Source organism: Dendrobates tinctorius, unplaced genomic scaffold (genome assembly GCF_039654945.1).
Source record: "Dendrobates tinctorius isolate UK_male_01 unplaced genomic scaffold, ASM3965494v1 ptg000171l, whole genome shotgun sequence".
NCBI lineage: Eukaryota > Metazoa > Chordata > Amphibia > Anura > Dendrobatidae > Dendrobates > Dendrobates tinctorius.
Window position 1 is genome coordinate 10,579,583 of NW_027361838.1, and position 25,255 is coordinate 10,604,837.

At 40.4% G+C, this 25,255-nt stretch overlaps 1 long non-coding RNA gene across 1 annotated transcript; it reads left to right on the plus strand.

Annotated features, from left to right (window-relative positions):
• Window positions 1–1,180: 1,180 nt before the first annotated feature.
• Window positions 1,181–20,089, plus strand: LOC141053750 (uncharacterized). Its single transcript, XR_012221264.1, has 3 exons — window positions 1,181–1,238; window positions 3,341–3,403; window positions 19,820–20,089. It is a non-coding gene; the product is annotated as an uncharacterized lncRNA (long non-coding RNA).
• Window positions 20,090–25,255: the final 5,166 nt, after the last annotated feature.

Sequence of the window (25,255 nt, forward strand, 5' to 3'; positions counted from 1 at the left end):
CTTGCTGTTGGCGCACTTATAGACAATTTTGAATGACCTGAAGGTAGGATATGTATCTATTCAAATAACCCAGCCAGATTGGACCATGAGCTATGCCATAAACCACACCATTCTATTGTCAGTGCTGCATGCACAATGTGTTTATATAATCAAAACCTCTTTCTAGATCAATGTAAAGACATGGCTGAAAAAGTATGAAGAGATCCAGAAAAATTATAAAAATACCATGTTTTTTAATAACACATAAAATACAAGAAAACAAAAAACCAAAATTGCCCAGTAGGAGGCACACAGATGTCCTAACGACCATACAAAAGTGCAGGTAAAGTACCATTATATACATATATATCATAAGGCCACATGTAGCTGAAAGACTAAAATCATGATATCACATATAAATAGCTGCATATAGCGGCAACATGACACAAAGGTCTAAGTCCCCAAATGAATGAAAATAAATCAACAGCTACAAAGGAATCCAACGGACTAATAGCATAAAGTTATAAATAGATGTATATAGCTGCATCTGGCGGTAACATGACACTATATTCTAAGTCCCCACATCAATAGAACTAACCAATATTAAGTGAGCCAAAAGATATATAAACAAATCATAAAGGTGAAACATTACTTGAACACTGTGTGCAAAATAATGGATGGACGCCGCAGCCTCCACTACCCCAACGCGCGGGTAGTGGAGGCTGCACTTTTGCATGGTCGTTAGGACATCTGTGTGCCTCCTACTGGGCAATTTTGTTTTTTGTTTTCTTGTATTTTATGTGTTATTAATAAACATGGTATTTTTATATTTTTTTCTGGATCTCTTCATACTTTTTCAGCCATATCTTTACATTGGTCTAGAAAGAGGTTTTGATTATATGTGTCTTGGAAGTGCCAGATCATTGATTATTATTGGACAAATTTAGTTTATGCACAATGTGTTGCCTGAAGCTATTAAGTGACCTCAACCAATAGATTTGCGAGTTGTTGTGTGTCACTGTTTTTTAATACGCTTTGGCCATTTTGCTCCATTTCTGCTTATAAAGCTATAGTTGCCATCCATATGCCACTGTTATTAGCACAGGGATATATGTGAAAGTGCTGTTTTTTCTTTGTTGGCCAGGAAGCTTATGAGGTCTTGTAACTGGTTGAGACACTATTTTGATTTGTATTACAATTTAGGTTCATAAGGCACAAAAATGGACAGAGCTTATGTCTGGTACAGTGAATTAACTGAGGTCAGTATCTGTCTTTTTTAACTATTTTAATCAAAATTGCCATTAAAAGTAATGTTTTATTCTAAACTTCTTTTGTATGTGTATAGCTTTTTATCTTAGAGATTTTTTATTTTTTTATTTTTATGTTGAACAATTATTTATCTCTCTATATATAGGTAGATCGCACCCTTTATTTTTGGTGGATCTAAACTTTTCTAGCACTAATATGAGCATATTTTACAAAGCCTATCTATTACTGTTCTTAGCATATAAACAGAAAGGATATAATCAATCTGTATATCTCTACATAGTCAAGTGGGTAGTGATTGTGGTGACAAACATCTATTTCGGCTGAATGTAAGTATGAGGATACACATTTAGCAGATATCTATTGCTACACAGATATTTGCTAGGTCCCTGCACTCTGCATTACATGCCACCAGCAAATTAGAGGCTGGCAGCTGATGTCGGCATGCAGTCCCAGGTGCCGCATAGCAGTGACATCATGCGTCGCCTTTAGCAGTCACGTCAAAGTCAACTGCTGGCCTCTACGCTGGTTATAGAAGATGATGCCACTTGCCGTTTATGCCAGGGATGGTGAGAAGAATCAGGTTTTTTTAAATGTGTTAGAGAACAGCCGCAGAAAAGGAAGCGTTATTACAGGATGGGCTCAGCACATGGGACATTTTACCAGGAATAGACTGAGGATGGAGGATATTTATTATTGGAAGGGGTCCAGGATGGGAAACATTTATTACTGGAAGTGGCCAAGGATGGTTGACATATATTATTTGAAACAGCCAGAATAGGGACATTACACCAGGATTGGGGACATTATTACTGGAAAGGGTCCAGGATGTGAGACATTATACCAGGAAGGGGCTTAGGATGGGGGACATTATTACTGGAAGGGGTCTAGGATGGGGACAATATACCAGGAAGGGGACGGGATAGGGACATTATTACAGGAAGGGGCGTATGACATTATGCCAAGACAGGTCACTGGATGTAAGACATTATTAATGCCAGGTGCCCAGTATGGGGGACATTATTACCGGAAGAAGCCCAGGATGGAGGACAATAGGACATTATAACAGGAAGGGACCCAGGATACATGGTGGACATTACTACATTATGGGGGGGGAACATGTATATCTTTATAGGATTTAGAACTCTAGAAGAGCTCAAATATCTGATCAATATGTAGGTGGGAGCTCGATCCAAATTTTGTACCAGGGCCCATCGGACTGTAGTTACACCACTGTCTATAATGCTTTATATTCTACAATAGTTAAAACTTTTCTCACAAATAGTCATCAGTTTCAGAGATCCTAAGATCACAATTGTAGAGAAGATGATGATTTGTATATGATAAGTGATGTATATTTTGATATATTTTTCATTAGCTGACAAGGCCAGAGAAAATCTATTAACAATTGTGTTAACTTCTTTCAATAATTTAAACATTGTAAGGGTAAATATTAAAAAATATATTGTTACATCTTATATTTCAGTGAGTATGCCTTAAATAAGTAATTCATTGGTAGAACAAATAAATTAACTAAAATTTTCCATAATTAGAATGTTGGAAGTATTGATTAGTAAGCTTCAATCACACTGTGGCTTATATGTAGTCAGAACCTCATCAAGAATTAATAGATCTTGCATATTGATTAAGTTAATATATTTTGTCCAGGCATTAGACCCTTGGTGCTTGCAGCTCTTTCCTGATAGATTGATGTCAATTAACAAGTAGCCAAAGTAAAAAGTGTATCCTGCTCAGTAATTAGAACACTAGTTGTCTTTGTAGTTTTTATCTTACAAATAATTAAAGCAAGTGCAGATAAGGGATTTATTACATCCATACAAGTGGGTGGCTATGCTTCATCATGCTAAAGAGAAATTGGCATTCATATCCATAAGACCTAAATACGGTTGTCACAGCTTCTGTAATGGTTATACTGATGTTTTATTCTCTCTTTTAATTACAACTGATAAATCTCCATAATCGCAGTCTGATGAAAAGAAAAGCTTTCAGAGTGATACTGTAAAAGTATAATTTATGCTCACATCTAAAATTAAATTAAAATGTAAGATATTATTTAACAAGCCTGTCATTACAGTTCCTAGGGTTCTTGCTTTGATTTTTGAAAAAGAAGCCTAAATGAAAGGCGTCATCAGCCCAAGTAGGTATTATCAAGTAAAAATAATTTATAACGTTATTAATAACCATTTAAAATGTCAGTGTATTATGTGTATTAAAATACTAATGGATATATGAAGTTAATGGATTTTTTTATATGTTAAATGGCATAGATTTAGCTAGTATTCTGCTTGATTACACTTAGCATTTCATAGGGCTAGAACAATGTGTCAATGTTAAAAGGTTCATTGAATGTGGCAAAATAGCAAACTACATATTCATCTCAAATTAGGAACTTTATGCTTTACATATTTTGATTGATTACATGTGTAGTATGGGTTGCTAGTGTGCAGTAAAAGATAAAACTATTAATACTACTATGGCTTAATAGTACATGGAAGCAAGAAAGGACTTGCCAGGCCCTATTATATTATGCAATTTAACACCTTCACCCTCCAAGTATGTTGCCACCTTCATGAACAGGCCACATTTTACAATCCTGACCAGTGTCTCTTAATGAGGTAATACCGCTGTAAAACTCCAACAAATCCCTGTGATGCTGAGATTGTTTACTCGAGATATTTTGTACTTTATGTTAGTGGTAAAATTTGATCAATATGACTTGCGTTTATTTGTGAAAAATTGGAAATATGGTGAATTTTTTTTCACATTTTTAATTTTTATGTTTTTAAACCAGAGAGTTATATCATACAAAATAGTTAATGGAGATACCATTTCCCACATGTCTACTTTACAAGAGCACAATTTTTCAAAACATAACTTTTTTTAGGAATTTAGAAGACCTAAAAGTTGTCCAGTGATTTCTCATTTTTCCTACAAAATTTACAAAATCATTTTCTTTAGGGACCATGTCACATTTGAAGTGACTTTGAGAGACCTATATGACCAAAATACCCAAAATTGACAATATTCTAAAAACTGCACCCTCAAGGTGCTCAAAGCCACATTCAAGAAGTTTATTAACCCTTCATGTGTATCACAGGAATTAATGGAAGGTGGAAGGAAAAAATGAACATTTTACTTTTTTTGACTCAAATTGTTTCATTTTTCCGAGGGTAACTAGTGAAAATGGACCCCAAACTTTGTTGTGTAATTTCTGCTGAGCGCGTCAATATCCCATATGTGGAAGAAAGCTACTGTTTGGGTGAACGGCAGGGTTCGGAATGGAAAGAGCACCGCTTGACTTTTTGAATGCAAAATTGGCTTAAATTGGCAGCAAATGACATGTCGCGTTTGGAGAACTCCTGATGTGCCTAAAAACTGATAAAAAAACACAAATGACCCCATTTTGGAAACTAAACCCATGAAGGAACTTAATTAGATGTGCCTAAACAGTAGAAATCCCTCCACATATGATCCCTTTTTGGAAACTGTACCCCTCAAGGAATATATCTAGATGTGTGGTGAGCAGCTAGAACCCCCATGCACTTCACACGTTGAGCTGTGATAAGAAAATGACATTTTTTATTTTCACAAGCGTAACAGGAGAAAATGCACCATACATTTTGTTATGCAATTTCTCCTGAGTACGTCATATGTGGAGGAAAACTATTGTTTGTTTGCAGTGCAGTACTCAGAAGGGAAGAAAAGCCATATTGGAGTTCAGATTTTGCTGGAATGGGTTGAGGGTGCCATATCACATTGGCAGAGCCCCTGAGGTACCAGAACAGCAGAAATCGCCCATAAGTGATGAACCGGTGTAAGCCTGCTGTGCTGGGAGCCCTAATACCTCATGCAACAGCTGAAGCTGTTTTTCTGCTCAGCCACACTCAATTGGGACAAATATCAAATTTGTAGACTACTATTACTAGAAACATGTGAGGATAGTAATACTGGTATTTGACTGAAAGTAAGTGCAGACCTGCCAGTCTGGGATCCCTACTGCTACAGGCAGCACACATGAAGGAGACCCAACTTGGAGTCCAAACATTTCAAAAAATTGTTTTCACACACCACAAAAGTAAGTGGCATCAATTCCCCAGAGTAAAAATAGTACAATGGGGCTCTGACACACCTTTCACTACAGACAACCCACCAGATGGAGACCCAAGTTAAACCTTCACATTTCCAAAAAATTTTGACACATACCACTAAAGTAGCATCAATTTCCCCAGAATAGGAATAATATAATGGGGCTCTGACACCCCTTTCACTACAGGCAACCCACCAGATGGAGAACCAATTTGGAGTCTCCAAATTTAAAAAAAATTCTTGTAATTTCATCAGCAGTGGCAACAGAAGCCACCACAAAGGTGGAACAGACAGCAATAATGCAAGATGAATGCGTGGTGTGATCTATGCTTTCAGGGGACAGCCAGATACGCTTATCCATCAGGACACCACCATCAGTGCTGAAGACACGTTCTGAGAGAAATCAGGCTGAGAAAAACCTACATGGAGTGACAGACGAGCTCAGGCCACTCTTCCATATTTCCAAAATGCAAAACGGTCCAAACCCCCCCGATGGTATTAATATTGAGTTCTAGATACTCCTGCATCATCCTATCCAGTCCTTCACAACATGTCAGACTTGTACTCTGATCTGCTGGTGCACGGGCTGGTTTAAAAAATGTGTGAAACAAGTCACAGAAATTCTTTCTGCCATTTACACTGCTGCTGCTAATGGTTTTGCGTTGATGACCTGACGTTCCCAGGGTGGGAAGTTTAGAACTGCGATGCAGACTGTGTGCCTCACTGCCATTGCTGTCTTGGGGTTACACCACTCTTAACCTTGTCTGTTTCTTTACTTCAGCATGATCGCATCCCTTTCCAGGGGGAGGAAGCATCTGGCAAAATTTACTCTTTTACCATGTATCTAACAGAGTAGCAAACCAGTAGTCAGCACTATTTCTAACCCTAAGAATATGGGTAACATGTTGCACATAGTGCAGCAAGAAGGCACTCATGTGTCAGGCACTTCCAGGAGGTCCAAATCCATGGTGTTTTGTTGGTATGGTAGCACTCAAGATTGCTTCCTCCATCCCCTCCTGCCAACCATAAACAACAGAGAGTGGATCATTATCTTTTTCATCTCCTCACTGTTGCGCACCTCTTCCTTCTTGCCCTCCTCAATTTATCTTTTGGCTCCTGCACCTTCACTAACAGTTTGTCTGGTATCATGAGCCCTCCTCAATCATTGTAATCCACCCTCCCATGGCACCTGCCTGTGCAATAACAGTCCGGAACTTAGAGATATTGTTATCCCTTCCACATCCTCTTCTGCTTCCACTTCTTCCTCTGGGAACACAATGTCCTCCCACCGACTATTCAAAGTGTGCTTCAGCATGTAGATGACCGGAATAGTGATGCTGATGGTGGCATCATCAGTGTAAACCATCATAGTAGCCATTTTGAAACTGTGCAGAAGGGTGCAGAGGTCCTTCATGTGTGCTCACTCTTACACCACATCTGTACTGAATTGGCCAAGATTATCTAACAGGACATACTTCACCAGGGTTCGTCGCTGCTGCCATAGTCGCTGCAGCATGTGCAGAGTGAATTTCCACCATTTTGACACATCACATATCAATTGGTTAACCGATAGGGTGGAAACCTTTTTTTGTGATGCAAGTCTATGAACTGCGGCATGGGAACGGCATAAGTGAGCACACAGCAATTGTGCTTTCAGCAGCATTGCATCCAGACCAGGATTGTGGAAGAGAAATAACTGCACCAGCAGATTGAGGACATGATCCATGCAAGGCAAATGTGTGATGTTGCCCAGGCGTAGGTTTGCACCATTATTGCAGAGGCCTCCCTGGCTCCAGGTTCAGTTGAGACAGCCGTTGCTGAAACTTGGCCTGGATAGCTGTCCACAACTCTTGAGCTGTTTGACTGCAATCTTTAAGGCATATTAATTTAAACAATGCCTGATTGTGGCAAGCCCTGACTGTGCAGTACAGATGTGAGGGGAATTCTCTCTGCACTATTGCAACATGTGTCTCATTAAGGGAGAGGTTGAGGGTACAAGTGGAGGCACTAGAGGAGGTGGATGAGGCAGAAGCATTGGAGAAAGTGTTAGATACTTGTGGAGCAGCCCCATGCTCTCCTGCCCTCAGCCACCAGACTCACCCAGTGCTCAGTCAGTGAGATGTAATGCTCCTGCCCATGTTTGCTCATCCAGATGTCAGTGGTGAAATGCACCCTGGCAGACTTTGATATTTTTAAGGAACAGGTGATGTTATCTACGACATGCTGGTGTAGTGCAGTTACAGCTTTCTTAGAGAAGTAATGGTGAGTGGGCAACTGGTACTGGGGGATTTCGACTGCCATCAGTTTTGGAAACAATAACGTATCGATCAGGCAGAAAGGCATTTCCAAGGCCAACAGATTGGAGATGGTGGAGATCAAGCTCTTGGCATGTGTAGGAGGAAACATTCTTTTATGTGACCACAACTGCGGGACCGAGGGCTGGCTGCTGTGCTGAAAGAGGGTGGAGGAGGGTTTACAGGACAAACTGCTGGACTGTGAGTGAAGTACAGGCAGGGTTGTTATAATGGATTTAGAAAGATATGGTGTGCTCGGTGAAACTAAAACAGCAGGCATCTCCACTTACATAATAGCTGACAGGCTCTCACTCACTCTGAATGTAGGGAGTTAATAAGTGGAGTTTTTTTGGCTGGAGACCTGTGTGAGAACAGTTGCCATTGTTATGTAGGAGGAAGCAGCAGCAGATGCAGTTGATGGGATGTCCGGTGGTTGGCAATGTGCGCTAGTCCACATTTTAGCACAGTGAGATTCCCAAATGAACACATATTGATTGTACAAGTGCTGATTCATGCATGTAGTTGTCAAACTATTGCAATTTTTGCCTCTACAGAGTAGCTTTTTCAAAGTTGGCAGATAATGTTAGTTGGGTCATCCTTTGTCTCAAAAAAGGCCCAATCTAGGCAACCCTTGCTGCACCTGTGAATTGCAGACCCACGACCGCTGCTGGCTTCAGACATAGTTGTGGCTGGGAATAAAGTACTTGTCATGGTTGTAGCATTCTATGTCTGTGCGGCAAGCCGCAATATAATCTCCTTATCTTCCTCCTCCTCCACCTCCTCTGATGAGCTACTCAGCTGCATGCCTTTGGGTTCACACAAAGTGGGATTACAACCTCATTTTCATCCTTTGTGTTCTCACACTCCAAATCCTGAGAGTCACCCGTCTCCTCTTCTTCCTGCCCTGACAGCACTGTACAGGGAGTCACCTGTCTCCTCTTCCTGCCCTGACAGCACTGCACAGTCCGCATGCATCTCAGGGATCTAAGCCTCATCAGGATCATTTTCCCCTATGGGGGTTAACGTCCGGTGATAAGGGTCTGGATTTTAGCTCCAAATTTTATTCAGTTGGATAAAATTTGGATCATCAGTGCAGATGCTTTCCTCTGCAGACCTCTGATGTTCACCAAATGGATTGTGTGAACAGCTATGCAGATTCGCCTATCTTTGTTTCCCCACTGTCAGTTGGAGAGTTGTGATGCATTGGGAAACAGGAAACAGGAGGAAGAGGAGGAGAGGCCACTTGACTCAGCACTTGCCATCCACTGGAGCACTTGCTCTTTCTGACCCTCATCTACAAGGTGTACCACTGTGCGGCTGCCAAAGAAAAGGAGTCGAGTAGCCCATCCAGTAACAGATGCTGTCAGTTGTCTTTGGATAAGGCCTCTTTCACACTTCCATTTTTTACAATCAGTCACAATCCGCCAGGTTTTGAAAAAAACGGATCCTCAATTTTCTTTTGAGGATCCGTTTTTTTCCCCATTGACTTGCATTAATGGCGGATTGTGACGGATTGCTGTCCGTTGCATCCGTTTTTTGTGAGGATCCGCCAAAAGTTGCTGTCCGTCACCATCCTCAAAGATTTAAAAACGGAGCTTGCAACGTTTTTTTCTCTGGCGGATCCTCCAGACACTGATTTAACCCGAAATTCTTTCTGGGTGCCGGACAAAATATTCATATTCATTCTCTCTCTCTCTCTCTCTCTCTCTCTTCCCCCCCCCCCTTCCCGGCCAGCAGTTCCTTTATATTTCCTCATTTTCAGGATCCGTCTGAAAACGGATCCTGTGCCATCCGTTCGCATCAGTTCAGAACGGATCCGCTTCTCTGACTTTTTGGCGGATTTGAACTGATGCTAAAAAACTGAAGTGTGAAAGAGGCCTAAGACGAGATGGTGTTTGTTCAGTAGAGCTTTTAGTAACCTTACCACCTAACCCACGTACATCTTTAACACTAAGCCTATTCATCCTTCCACCACAACCTTTTTCCTACTCATGTTGGATGTGCCCTTCCCCTCTTTTAACCAGCTGGTTCACAACCCAGGCCCAGACCTGTCAGTCACCTGTCACTCAGTTAGCAATCAGTATTTATTTGCTGAGATAATGTGTCTGGATCGCACCATTAGCAGAAATTATTTAGATTCAGAAATGTGGGCTGGTGTCATGACCACACTATTAGCAGAAAGGATTTAGATTGAGAAATGTGGCCTTGTGTCTGGCCCATACTATCAGCCCAAACGATTCAGGTTCTGAAATGTTTACTGGTGTATGGCCTACACTTTTAGCACAAATGATTTAGATTCTGAAATGTGGTCTGGTTATGGCCTCCATTATTAGCCAAAAGGATTTAGATTTGGAAATGTGGCCTGGTGTCTGGCCCACTATTAGCAAAAACAATTTAGATTCTGAAATGTGGCCTGGTGTATGGCCCACACTATTAGAAGACAGGATTTAGATTCTGAAATGTGGCCTAGTGTCTGTCCCACACTTTTATCGCAAATGATTAAGATTCTGAAATGTGGCCTGGTGTATGACACACACTATTAGCAGAAAAGATTAAGATTCTGAAATGTGACCTGGTGTATGGTTTGTGATTTTTAAAAAAAATATTTTTACAATTCTATTACTTTTTTTACTTTTTTTTTAACTTTGTCACACTATGGTACTTTGAATGTCACAGCTCTGATCACAGTTACAAAGCATAGCAATGCTTTATAACCTGTCAGTGCTGCAGACACAAGTTAGCTAGCTTGTGCACTGTGCATGATCTAATGAACTTGCTGGAGCCTGGCAACATCCAGGTCAACATGGTAACGATCGGCCCCTCGCGATGACCTCTCGTGGTCACCGATCGGAGAGCAGAGGGAACCTCCTCTCTCTGCCCTCTTTCTAATTGCTGTGATCGATATCGATCGCAGAATACAGAGGGTTAAACTGTAAGGAGCGGCAGTAAGTGCTGGGTGGCAGTTGTCATGTCAGCTAAACACTTAGCGGTGTATCCATACGTCCAAAGTTGGTAAGAACTTACAAACCTGGATGTATGGATAAATCCAATGCCAAGAAGGGTTTAAAATTACTGTTGGAAGAATGAACCTTTCAAATATGAAAAACCTGTATCAGTTTGCAAAAGAAGGGTGGTCCAAAATTCCTGTTGGGAGGTGTAAGAAGCTTATTGATCATTTTAGGATGCAATTGCTTTCAGTTATTTATCTATTTAAACTTAAAAAGGAATTAAAAGCATGTAAAAGTAACACAAACATTGAGAAGAGTTCACAGAGGTATATAGCTCTCGTAGATCTAGTATCTAGTAGAAGGAAAACATTTGGAGACTTATTGAATGTAGCAAACCACCTTTGACCTATGAAATTTGGTTCAATCACTTGCCTAAGGCTAGCTTCATACTAGCGTATGGCCGAGGTGTGTTGGGCTACAGGCTTCCTCCATGAAGCTCCATCTCTGGCCGCGCCTCCTCCGTTCTGCCCCATCTCTGTCGTTATGCGGCCTGTGTACCCTATCTTTAGCATTAGGTACGCAGGCCGTGCCGATGAATGCAGATGCCTCCACATGCATCTTTTTGACGGTGCAGCGAGCGCACCAAAATGCAACATGCTGCGTTTGGCGCAGGTCGCCGCACCCTGTTTATATAGTCATGGTTTTTACAGTTACATGTAGATATAAGTCCATTGATCCAGAGGAAGGCAAAAACTCCATGAGGCAGATGCTAATTGCCCCATTTTTAGGGGAATAATTCCACCCTGACTCTACGTACGGCAATCAAACTAATTCCCTTGATCAACATCCCATCACAGAATTTTCTATCAATATCCTTTAATATTATATTTTTCAAGAAAAGCATCCAGGCCCTCTTTGAATTTTTGTAGTGAATTATTGATTACATCATGTGGCAGAGAGTTCCATAGTGTCACTGTTCTTCCAATTAAGAATTATCTGTGAATATGATTAAACCTTTTGTCCTCTAGATTTAGAGGATGCCGTCTTGTCATCATTGCAGGTCTAGATGTAGAAAAAAATCATTAGTATTATATCTGTACTGTTCCCTCAATTATTTGTACATTGTATTAAGATCGCCCCTAAGCCTTCATTTTTTTTCTAAACTGAATAATCCCAAGTTTGATAACCTGTCTTGATAATGCAGTCTAACCATTCCCTTAAAGGGAAGCTGTCATCAGTTTTGTCATAAATCAAATAAAACTATCACCTTATTCAGCAGTAGAGCTACATTCAATAAATGCTTATATAATCCACTTGCTCCCCACTATGCTTTTCTCTACTGCCGGCAAAGCCAAAAATGTAAATGCGCATGCTCAGACAAACAACTTGCAGGCACATAAGGCATGATGTGTGCTGGCACATACACACCAATGCTTTTGGTTCTGCCCAGAGTAGAGCAAAGCATAATGCGCAGGCTTAAGCCATGGTTTCTCTGCACAAGTGCAAGATTTCGCCCGACAATGTGGATGGCATCATTCAAGTCAATCAAAGTAGGAGAGATGGAGAGACCAAAAGTCATGCCAATCGGACTGGACCGAGAAGATTACTATACAGCGTGGGAGAACTTCAAAAGGTTTTTAGGGGGATGTACAGGGGGAGTCGGGGGTAATATAAGCGTTTATGGAATGCAACACTGCTGCTGAATAAGTTGGTAGTTTTAGCTGACATATGACAAAACTTATAACAGATTCCCTTTAATAACATGGATTGCCCTTCTCTGAACCTGCTCTATTTCAGCTACACCCTTCTTATAAACCAGAGACCAAAATTGTACACATAGAAATTACTTCTCCCGGATTCCTTTCCTCATTTATTTTATGAGGATATTTTCTGCTGCTTCAATTATACTTTGAGACTTTGAACAAACCCTTATCAGCGTTTTAGCAATCTTTCGTCCTCCTCTTATCTCAAATGTATATCAAATGCATATGAAGCTAATAAAAAATAAAAATAAAGAAAGAAAAAAAAAAAACAGTGAGCAGTTTGATTGACTCCAGCAGTTATATACATGTTCCCACTAGAAGAGGAAGCCTAGATACAGCTTGGAGACCAGAGTAGGCCGTAATTTTTAATTAAGCAGGTTATCTTTAGAAATAGTCAAAAAGATTGTCAGCAAACAAGATCAGTGTAGATGAGCTCTTATGATGAGTAGGTATCTTTTCTTCTATATACAATTGTTGCATGTTGCTTAGTACAAGTGTATGTACACCATTGATAGCTGTTGGCCTAAATGTTTGAGTGACTGATGTGTCTTCTGACTCCTCCATACACATGCTTACTTAGATCGGCTAACTGTGAATGTTTTTTCAGTGTAGAGAAGAGAATGACCAGCTGCCAGATACTAGATATTTGGAGTCTCCCATACATCTCAGTAGATCAGCCATTTCTGACAAATCAACAAGTTCAGCCAGAATCTATAGCATGGAGCAAGCTACTGTGTGTTTAGACGCTGAGCTAATGAAGAATTTAAATGAAACAATAGGTTACAAAACAAGCTTAAAGTCAGAATCTATATATTATGGACAAGTAATGTATCTGAAAGGTTTCTCAATTTCTTTTGCCGAATACAGCAAAATATATAATCATACAATTCAGTAAAATGGTGCTCAAAGCTAAACATTCACTTTGAATTTTTAAGTAATCATATTATTCATTTCAAAATCAAGTGTGACATCCATTAGAGTTTAAGTTACATTGATAGAAATGATTTTTTTGGGTAATAATCTCAGTGCAACTAGGCTCATAGAAATGCCCTTCACGTTACTCCCTCTGAAGGACTACAATGTCAGGTTGCAGCTCTCTTGGAACATAGACTAATATTAATATATACATATATTCTTTTCTCTGCTTACTTCATTTGTCCTGAGAGAGATAATAAACAAGACAAGACTGCACAAATAGATATGAGCTGAATTTTATTCATATCAATTATTATAAGGTTTTATGTGCAGAAACTTTCATAATTCTATATTCCAACATGTTCTTACATAATTATTCATTGACATCACTACTGCTAGACAAAAACCACCAGCAAACAGGCAAAGATGCTTACCTGCCCAGGTCTCAGAACAAATGAACTAACAAGGTGCAGAGAACCCAATAAGATGGCACAGGTGCAAAAATACCTGATGAAGCTGCCAGCCTACAATCGGGAAATGGTCGCTTGGTATTTTTGCAAAAAATAGAATCTGAAGTGGCAGTGTTCACACAGAAAATGCAAAGCATCTGGCTGAACCTATTAATGACGCCCATACTATTAGATCAGGCAGGCGGGCCAGCCAGTGCTAAAAAAATGCATACTGTGTGAACAGAGGCCACAGTTTAGAGAGCTATCTGGGCCCAGCTGCACCCTGAAAAGATTTAAAGTGCCAAGAACACATAGCAATACATGTGCAGGGTGCAGCTGTGCCGAGATTACTCTGTAAACTGTGGCCTCTGTTCACACGGTATGCATTTTTGTTAGCACTGGCTGGCCTGCCTGATCTAATAGTTTAAAAAGAACTGTGCGCACTAATGCTGAAGGTGCCAAGGTAGATTCCCACACCATGTGATACGTATTAAAAGAACCAGGCACTCAACTTAATGCTGGTTAATAGTTACTTTATTTGTAGTACTAAACAAACTGATGAAGGTCCTTGGGACCTAAACGTTTGCTTAGTAATGCAAATAAAGTAACTATTCACCAGCATTAAGTTGAGTGCCAGGTTCTTTTTATACGGTCAAAAAGAGAAAAAAAAGCCAGCTCACCTGAAGGCATGTGTAGTGGATAGCCCGGACCACGTGCAGTCTTCACGCAGTAACCAAGGAAAAAGAAAAAAGGTCCAGCTTTGCAAATTCAAGTCCAATTTATTGTTAAAAACAAGTCCAAAACAGAGCAAAAAATGGTGTGTTCACATGAGTAACAAGTAGTAGATTACGCGTTTCGAACAATAGCTTGTTCTTTCTTTTGAGAAAGAACAAGCTATTGTTCGAAACGCGTAATCTACTACTTGTTGCTCATGTGAACACACCATTTTTTGCTCTGTTTTGGACTTGTTTTTAACAATAAATTGGACTTGAATTTGCAAAGCTGGACCTTTTTTCTTTTTCTTTTTATACGGCTCTGTAAACTGTGGCCTCTGTTCACACTGTATGCACTTTTTAGCACTAGCTGGCCCACCTGATCTAATAGCATGGGCGTCATTAATAGGTTCAGCCAGATGCTTTGCATTTTCTGTGTGAACACTGCCACTATAGATACTATTATTTGCAGAAATACCAAGCGGCCACTTACTGATTGTCGCGTGCTGCCTCATCAGGTATTTTTGCACCTGTGCCATCTTATTGGGTCCGCTGCCCCTTGTTAGTGCATTTGTTCTGTGGCCTGGGCAGGTAAGCATCTTTGCCTGTTTGCTGGTGGCTTTTGTCTAACTAGTCTTTTTTGGTGTTTTTCATCACTATTACCAATATGCACATAGCATAGTTGGAATTACAATGGTCTAATCAACAGTTTTCACCCTAGACAGCATTTTGAAGCCACACCCCACAATAAATTGGGTCATGAAGATGTTTTTCCTTGGGTCATACATTACAGCTTTTTATACTGTGTAATATTGATCTGCATTGTGCACCATATTGCAATACAATTAGTTCGAAACTTCATCATGGACTGACTATTTTCCTGGAAGTATGATGCAGCCTTTTAAACACTTTGGGTCATCATAGACAAATAGGAGGAAGAAACCCGGAGCCAAGCTAACTCGAGCACAAATTTTATGAAAAGGAGAGAGCGATTTCTTTACGAGACCTCATGGCAATGTTATTGTTAGGAGCGGTGGAACGCACTAAATAAAATTATAAATAAAGTGCGTTCACCGCTTGGGGTCCATCGTGCGGTAGATGGTAAGTCCGCTGCTAGGAGGTGGCAGAGCTATGTGGCGGTAGTGTGCACAGGGTTAAGAGCGTCACCCAGGTGCACTTGAGCAGGCTCTGTTGCACACACAGAGCTGCAAGCATAAGCACATGCAATGGTAACGCTGGAGCAAGCTCTGTTTCACTCACAAAGCTGCATTCGCAATAACCAAGAAATGGGGGTTTTAAATGAGTCATTCACCAGTCCATGCATCTATCAACAAACATACAGCAGCAAGTATGACTATACTAGCGCATGGCGGAACAGCCATGCGTGCTTTTTATACTGAACGGGACCTTCCAGAAATCCCCAAGGCTCCAGGAGGAGCCAATAGGATCCGACACAGGACCTGAGCACCTGACTCCAATGGGAGTTCATCCCGTGAGCATGCTCAGATGAGGGAACAGAGGACTTAGCCTCTGGAGGGAGTTGCCGCAAGGCAATCTCCTCTGCAATCTCCTCTGCAGCAGATGAAGAGCAGGAGACTGCAGAATGTGAGGGTCTAGATTTCAGCATAGGAGAGGCAGAAATCTGACTCCTAACATTACCCCCCCTCCTAGGGCCCCCTCCTCCATGAGCCTTCCGGGCCATCAACCTGTGCCCTACGGTGGCAAAGGGCTCAAACTCGACCGAAGGCGAGCTTGGTGTCCTGGTAGGTGTTACAGTAAACCGGGACACCTGGAAGGCATCAGTGGAAGCAAGGTCACCAGGCTTCAGAAGAGACACCTGAGAGATAGTGGGAGCGGCCGATGTAACAGTGCGCCGCCATGAATCGGCGAACGACACCACCCTCCGCCTAGGAAGACTATTCTGAGCACATGAGGAGCAGACCTGAATAAATTTTTTGATGTCCCGAGCCCTATGGGGCCACCAATACGCTCCGGCCAAAAGCTTCGAGATTTGCATGTAGCCTCGATGGTGGTGCGCATCGGACGCATGTGCCCAGGCAGAACCTGAGCCCTAAGATGAGGAGGGACAAAGGTCTCGCTGACTGGCTCAGACTCCGACCACTGTGGGGAGCTGGCTTCCGGAGAAACCGCACACACATGATGACAACCGCAAATGGACTCCTGGTCTGAGTCTGTATTAAAATTGGTGCAAGACACCTACATGGGCTCAGGGGGTAGAACCTCTGGTTCAGGCAACTCAAGAGGCTCAAAAAATTTTGGAGCCGAAACAGCTCTTCGCTTGGAGTGAGCATGCTCCATACCGCGCTCCGAAAAACAGAGGTCAATACGTGAGGAGACAGAAATTAGCTCCTCCAAGCTGGTGGGGATCTCTCTAGTAGAGAGAGCATCCTTGCCAAAAAACGGGGATAAGGGCCTTATCGGACCATTCCAACTCGGACGCTAGTGTCCGAAAACGGACAGCATACTGGCTAACCGAGAGTGACCCCTGAGTAAGTGCGAGTAATTGCAGAGAAGTATCATGCATGACCCGTGGACCGAGGAAAACCTGCTTGATGACCATGAGCAGGTGAGCTGTGGTCTGAATATCGGGATCGCCAAGCTCCCACAAAGGCGTAGCCCATTCCAGAGCCTTGCCCGACAGTAGGGATACAATAAATGCCACCTTGGCCCGTTCTGTAGGGAATTGTTCAGCCAGCAGCTCCAGATGGATTGAGCACTGGCTGATAAAACCCCTGCAGGAGGCGCCATCTCCGGAAAACTTATCGGGCAACGGGAGGCGGATAACTGTCGGCGCAAGGGTGGACACGGACAAACGCGCTACCGCGTCACTTAAAGCGTGTACAGCAGCATCAGTAGCTTGTGCAGCTGAGAGAGACTTCTCAAGGGCGGCCACCCGGTCACCAAGCTGCTTAATGCACTGCAGTAGTTGCTGCTGTTCTGCCATCACTAGCCAGACCCTGGCGCTACTATAATGTTAGGAGCGGTGGAACGCACTAAATAAAATTATAAATAAAGTGCATTCACCGCTTGGGGTCCACCGTGCGGTAGATGGTAAGTCCGCTGCTAGGAGGTGGCATAGCTATGTGGCGGTAGTGTGCACAGGGTTAAGGGCGTCACCCAGGTGCACTTGAGCAGGCTCTGTTGCACACACAGAGCTGCAAGCATAAGCACATGCAATGGTAACGCTGGAGCAAGCTCTGTTTCACTCACAAAGCTGCAAGCATAAACATATGTACCAAAACGCTGAGTCTGTTGTAAACTCACAGAAGCTCAGCGAGACAGACGCGGTATTCGGTCACAGGAGTGGCCTTAGGCAACGGGACACACTCCGTCTAGACCTACCGTGAGTCTGTAACAGAGACGTTGCTACTACGAACGTACTCTGGGCTGCGAGTGCAGCGCGGCGTAGATAGTGCCGCAGAGAGACACCGCTGTAAAGCAGGCGCGATATCAGACGCTATGCTGCTGAGCGCTGGAGCAATGGCGCGCTGGCACTGGCGCTAATACTGGCTCTGACGCAAACACTCACACATTCGTAATAACCAAGAAATGGGGGTTTCAAATGAGTCATTCACCAGTCCATGCATCCATCAACAAACATACAGCAGCAAGTATGACTATACTAGCGCATGGCGGAACAGTCATGCGCACTTTTTATTCTGAACGGGACCTTCTGGAAATCCCCAAGGCTCCAGGAGGAGCCAATAGGATCTGACACAGGACCTGAGCACCTGACTCCCGAACTCCAATGGGAGTTCGTCCCGTGAGCATGCTCAGATGAAGGAACAGAGGACTTAGCCTCTGGAGAGAGTTGCCGCAAGGCAATCTCCTCTGCAATCTCCTCTGCAGCAGATGAAGAGCAGGAGACTGCAGAATGTGAGGGTCTAGATTTCAGCATAGGAGAGGCAGAAATCTGACTCCTAACAGCTATGGTAGAAACAAACATTTATCCATAAGACAGTTTTGACTAACTGCAGTGCTCCCAGCCTGATACAATGTTATTAAAGTAATACCGTTCTGTTTGCATGGACAGTAGAGATTCAATATTCTCAGCAGTTTATTAAAATGACAATTTAGCATGTGTTTGGCTTTCAAAGTGATGTATTTATAAGAATTAATTGTTTTCCCTAAGCCTGTATGCTAATGTGTTGAAGATCATTGGGTTTACTATTAGAGCACAGAGTGGTACTAACAATAGTCCTATTATTGAAATCCTCTAAAAAGGTTTCATCACTTTCCTTTAGTAAATATGCTGCGGACATGACTTTGTTGCAGTAACTTACATAACTATATACTCGTATTAGCGCTGCAAAAATCATGTCCCAACAAATTTGTTAAAATAAAGATAATGTGGCCAACCATTTTAACTAAAGCAAGCGCGTGAGTTAAAATAGTCACGTAAGTCAAACAGTGGACAGAATGTACTTACGGATATACATTGCCTAGTTCTATTGACATTTTGTATGTTTTGATTATTTTATGAACTGATAAAATCCTAGGATGTCTATTTCAAACATTCTTATTGTTTCAGAGTCTTGATTTTGTGGATGAATTGGGCATGTGAAAAATTAAAAATCCATATACACAGTGTATGGTTATGAAGATCCTGACAAATAGAAACTGATAAATAGATTTGTCTGGATAAGTTGTAATTTACAATATTTCATTCTTCTTTTCTCCCTTTCTTCTTCCTTTCCCCTGCCCTCCTACCTTCCTTTAATCCTTACTTCCCTCCAGTCTCTATCCACCTTTTACTTCTTTCCTTCCTCCTTTGCCCCTTCAAACTTCCTCCCTCCTTCCCTTTCTTCTTTCTTTCTATATTTCTTTCTTACTTCCTTCCCCCTTCCGTCCTTCCCTCCTGTCTCGCTTTTATTTTCTCCCTCCTTCCTATAAATTTGGCTATTAAATTTTAATAGTAACATTAGTATATAGATTGAGAGTAGTTTAGTGCACTGCAGAAACACATGCAGTTTTCTATGCTCTTTGAAAAAAAATAGTGAAGGTGAAAGTGGACAAGATAGAACAACAGCAACATTATATATAAATGTGAAATTGAAAGCTGTTGTTGAATTAACGAGAATACACAGTGCATTACTTAAAAATTCTCCAAGGAAAATATTGTCTTCGTTAACATATAATTTGAAATTTTTTGATAGTTGCAAGTTCACATGAAGCAATTTAAATTTTTCCACTGGCACAAAGGTTAATTAATGCTACAACGTGACAGTTAAAAATGTAGACAGTATGTTTCCATGATCAAAGCTTCTAGCATTCCTGCAAGAGTTTAATTAGTGTTTAATGGTTGGAAGCATGATGTAAATGGCAAATAATTTAAATGAATGTTATTTTCTCATTGCCTTTTAGCGATCTCCAAGCAAGATCCGAACTGCTATGTCAGCTCCCATAGACAGCTGTAAGGAACATGTTTGTTGGCGATACTGCTATGCACCATCAGATTTTTATTATTTACAGATGTAATTTTCGTGTGAGCAATTGTGTTTGTTATGAAAATTGAGACAGATTAGGGTTTAGAGGAAATAAGTAAACCTTTGGGCTCCTGTTTCTTTGTAACAACTGGCAGCTTTGTGAATAATTATTATTAAATTTAACCTGCAGATGTTGCAGATGATTTTATTTCTAAAAGCTGTTACAATTACTTGCATGCTACACCAAGCCGAAATAGATGTTCAGACTTTTCATACACTATTGAATTAAATTGTGTAGGTATAGTGGAAAAAAATATTAACATTCATTCATAAATAGTCCAAGAAGGGAAAAAAAGGGAGGCATTCCTGTATGCTACATGTGCACTCTCACAGCTGAGGAGTAGCCATTTGTCAATTATTTTTAATGGATTTGTAATAAAGAATTTATTCAAGTCTTAAGGAGCTGGGTTGCCTCCTTTTTTTTCCCTTCTTGGATTGTATACGTCAGTCCAGATGGAGTCCCGGGCACCATCAGGCTGTCGGTGAGCTGGCTTGGGCGTATACCCCACTTTTTTCTATTTCTATTCATAAATAGTGCCTCATATTAGAAAAATCCTATCCTAAAGAGGACCTGTTACGTGCTCAAAAATTTGAACTAAATAATTTATAAAAATCTCAGAGCTCCACAGATTCTGTCATTACGTGCTACATCATTACATTGAAGACATATTCCCTTTTGTTGCTTTTGGAACACATTATGAGAAATCTCTGCTTGGAGTTTAACTAGAGATTTCATAGTTTTCACGGGCACGTGAATTCACCCCTTCTTGATAATTGCTTTAAGTCACAACTCTGCAGTTTATCGGTCTAAGAATCTTCTCTGCGTGGCATGTTCTTTCACCTGTTACTTCCAGATGCTGCAAATCACAACCCAGAAGCATCTGAGACTGCTAGACTGCCAAGTTGGAATTGACAGCATCTGGGAAGGAGGCGTAAAAGTGCACGCCCCTTTAGAAAACTCTTAAGAAATGCCCAAAAGCTGAGGCTTTACTTACTTTGTTCCAAAATTAACAAATGTGAATATATCTGCAATGGAGCACTGATGAGCAAAAAGGAGAAAGGAAAAAAGTTGCAGAATCAGTGTACCTCAAGTAATTTTACAAAGTATTTAACAAATTTTTTTGAGCAGCAGTTTCTATTTAAATAGCGCTATAAGGTTGAAATAAACCAGTATAGAGCCACAAACACCTTACAATTTTCAATTGTAGGCAACCAACTCTGGCAATGAAGTGTAAAATTATATTTATGTAAAAATTGGTTCTTATTCCTAAATGGTTAATGCAACATTTTTGTTACAATTCTTAAATTGAAGCTTAAGTTTTCTTTCAAATCCTTTGTGGTGGTGTACCGAGACAAAACTATAAAAATTGCATCACAGATTTAATAATTCAGGACATGACAACACACTTTTGTCCTCCATTGCAAGAATTGAACTAAATGTGAGAAAAGCACTTTTTTAAATGAGCTACAAGGTGAATGATTTAAAATACAGTTCTGGCAAAAATTAAGAGACCACCATATCAAAACTCTGTCACGGGCAGCCCATTCTCAAGACCGGAACTCCATTGAAAATCTCTGAAATATAATCAAGAGGATGATGGATAGTCACAAGCCATCAAACAAAGTAGAACCACTTACATTTTTGTGCCAGAAGCAGTGTGAAAGGCTGGTGGAAAGCATGCCAAGACAGATGAAAACTGTTTTTAAAAATCATGGTTATTCCACAAAATATTGATTTCTTAATACTTCCTGAGTTAAAACATTAGCATTGGTGTTTCTAAATGATTATGAACTTGTTTTCTTTGCATTATTTGAGGTCTGAAAACACTTTTTTTTATTTTGACCATTTTTCTTTGTCAGAAAAAAATACCAAATGTATTGCTTGGAAATTCGGAGATATTGTCAGGAGTTTATAGACCAAAAGAACAATTTATATTTTACTCAAAAATATATACTACCATTCAAAAGGTCACTTAGAAATTTCCTCACTTTTTTTTAAAAAAAGCAGTTTTTTTCAATGAAGCTAACATTAAATAATTCAGAAATACACTCTATACATTGTTAATGTGGTACATGACTATTCTAGCTGCAAATGTCTGGTTTGTAATGCAATATCTTCATAGGTGTATAGAGGCCCATTTCCTACAACCATCACTCCAGTGTTCTTATGGTGCTTTGTGTTTGCTAACTGTGTAAGTAGGCTAATGGATCATTAGAATACCCTTGAAAACCCTTGTGCAAGTATGTTAGCACAGCTGAAAAATTTTTGGCTGATTAGAGAAGCTATAAACCTGACCTTCCTTTGAGCTAGTTGAGAATCTGGAGCATTACATTTGTTGATTCCATTAAACTCTCAAAATGGCCAGAAAAAAAGAACTGCCATGTGAAACTTGACAGTCTATTCTTGTTCTTAGAAATGAAGGCTATTCCATGCGAGAAATTGCCAAGAAACTGAAGATTTCCTACAACGGTGTGTAATACTCCCTTCAGAGGAGAGCACAAACAGGCTCTAACCAGAGTAGAAAGAGAAGTGGGAGGCCCCTCTGCACAACTGAGCAACAATACAAGTACATTAGAGGCTGTAGTTTGAGAAATCAACACCTCACAGGTCCTCAACTGGCAGCTTCATTAAATAGTACACCCAAAATACCAGTGTCAATGTCTACAGAGAAGAGGCGACTGCCTTCAGGGCAGAGAGGTAAAGAAAAAGCCATATCTGAGACTGGCTAATAAAAGGAAAAGATTAATATTGGCAAAAGAACACAGACATTGGACAGAGGAAGATTGGTAAAAATTGTTATGGACAGACGAATCCAAGTTTGAGGTGTTTGGATCACACAGAACATTTGTGAGATGCAGGACAACTGAAAAGATGCTGGAGGAGTGCCTAACGCCATCTGTCAAGCATGGTGGAGGTAATGTGATGGTCTGGGGTTGCTTTGGTGCTGGTAAAGTGGGAGATTTGTACAAGGTAAAAGGGATTTTGAATAAGGCAGGCTATCACTACATTTTGCAACACCATGCCATACCCTGTGGACAGCGCTTGATTAGAGCCAATTTCATCCTACTTCATCATCATTTTTTGCTGTTTTTTTCTGCTGTTTTGGCATGCTAGATTTGTCTCTTGTGCCTACACTGATAAAGTTTAGTGCAAATAAAAAAGGGCATAATTTGCAGAATCTTATTTTGGCACAAAAAACACGGCAAAACTTGATACCTGCATTTTTTTTACAGTATGTCATAAATTATTTGTTTTTACGGGTCTCTGCACAAAATACCCCTATAATAAATACATTTTTAGTAATATTTATTCTAAGATCTCTAGCTCTATATTTGTTCTGTAACTTAAGCATTTCCTAATCCCAAGACAGGTAGGTTTCAAGATTTATTTTTGAATTTCAAGTAAGTCATATTGTTTTCAATAGTTTTAATGTCATTCTTCCGTATGCTTCTGAATTATTCTTCCTAAGACTGATTGCACTAGGGCATACAGTGCTAGAGCTATGCATTATAATCACCTTTTCTTTTCTTAGTAAACATTATAGGGTAAATGAAAGTAACATATTCACATTTCAGCTAGCAATGGTTAGTAGTAGATTTTTTTCTTAGTAAGCCTCCAACAGTTTTCATTTATAAGTGACCCGTTTTCACATAATACATTTATACTTCTAGCCATGTACAGACATTCCCATATCTTAACTAAAATATTTTGAATATTATTATAAGAAACTGAGTAATATAAAATCAAGGTATAAAAATTAGCTACTTGGTCATGTTCTTAAAAAGTCTAAATAAAAGTAAGCTTACATAATGTATAATGATTTATATTGCAACTTATTTTTTCATACTCTCCATGGTGACAGACTTCAAACAAACAAAGCTTTATTTATTTTGCTAATATTGCCATATATTTCCTACTTTTTACTAGCTTATTGTTACTTGAAGAGTAACTAAACTTCTTTTATTTATTGATGAGTCTTTGTAAAATCTGGAATTTTTTTTTAATAAAGTCCATTACCTTATTTTGCTTTATTATATTCTACAACCATGCTGAAAGTGATGCAATATGTGCCTAGTTAAGCAAACCTGTCATCAGCATTTTGATAAGCAAACTACAATAATACCTGGGTTGATGAAAGCTGTCTTGTGGTTATTGTTTACTCAGTTTTTTTTGCTGTTTTCAGTTAATGAGATTCTTGTGCTTTAGGTTAGTCCTGTAGGGCATTATTTAGTGTTCTGTACCCATATTCATCCTTATGGACTTAAATGACAGGTCACTGAAGTATCCGTGCCTCCTATTGTAAATACTGTGCTTGCTCAGCTCATATTGTGGTCTTGGGAAAAAAATGTAAATACAGAAAAATGACGCTGGCACAGTAGCATTTATAGCTTGCCGGAATAAAAATATTGTCTGCAGTAAAATGACGCCTGCGGCGGTGCTTGCCCAGTAACATCTATCGGCGATAGATAGATGATAGATGATACTGCGTATACACCAGCAGCCCTGCTTTGTTGGGGGAAAACAATTTGGCTGCAGCAAAATGGCACCAGACGCGGCACTTGCGCAGTAGCATGTATAGGCGATAGATGCTACTGCACTTGCGCTGCTGCCAGCACCATTTTCCTGTAGCCAAATTTTTTTTTATCCAGCATGGTACCAGCGCTTGAACAGTAGCATCTATCCACAAGCGATAAATACAATTGTGCATGTGCCGCTGCCGGGGCCATTTAGCTGTAATGACTTTTTTTCCAAAGACCACAATATGAACTGAGCAAGTGCATTATTTAAAATGGGAGGCAGGTCACTGAAGGTTCAGTAACCTGTCATTTAAGCCCGTAAGTATGAATATGAGAACATAGCACCAAATAAAGCTCCACTCACAGGTCCGCCCTGAAGCACGAAAATCTCATTAACTAAAACCGGCAAGTACAGATTAAACAACACCCACAACATAGATTCAATCAGCCCAGGTATCATTTTAATCAGTGTAGCAGAGCCAACCTGACAGTGTCTGAAGTTTACTTGGCAAAATCCAGAATACTCCTGTTTGAGCTTCTATTATCAACTCCCAAATGCTCAGATACTATGCAAACGCTATCCCCATTGGGAAAGAAGCTCAGGAGTAAAGCTATTTGCTGGACATGCAGTTCAAATTAACTGCTAAGATACCATGGACTATGCTGAATAGCCAGCATTTTCAGAAGGAAAACTGTCAGTAGGATTAACCCTCTTAAGCCATCTATATGGGCAAGCAGGTCATAGAAAGCTGAATAAAATTATTACTTGATATCTTCTATCCAACGTTTTATTCCA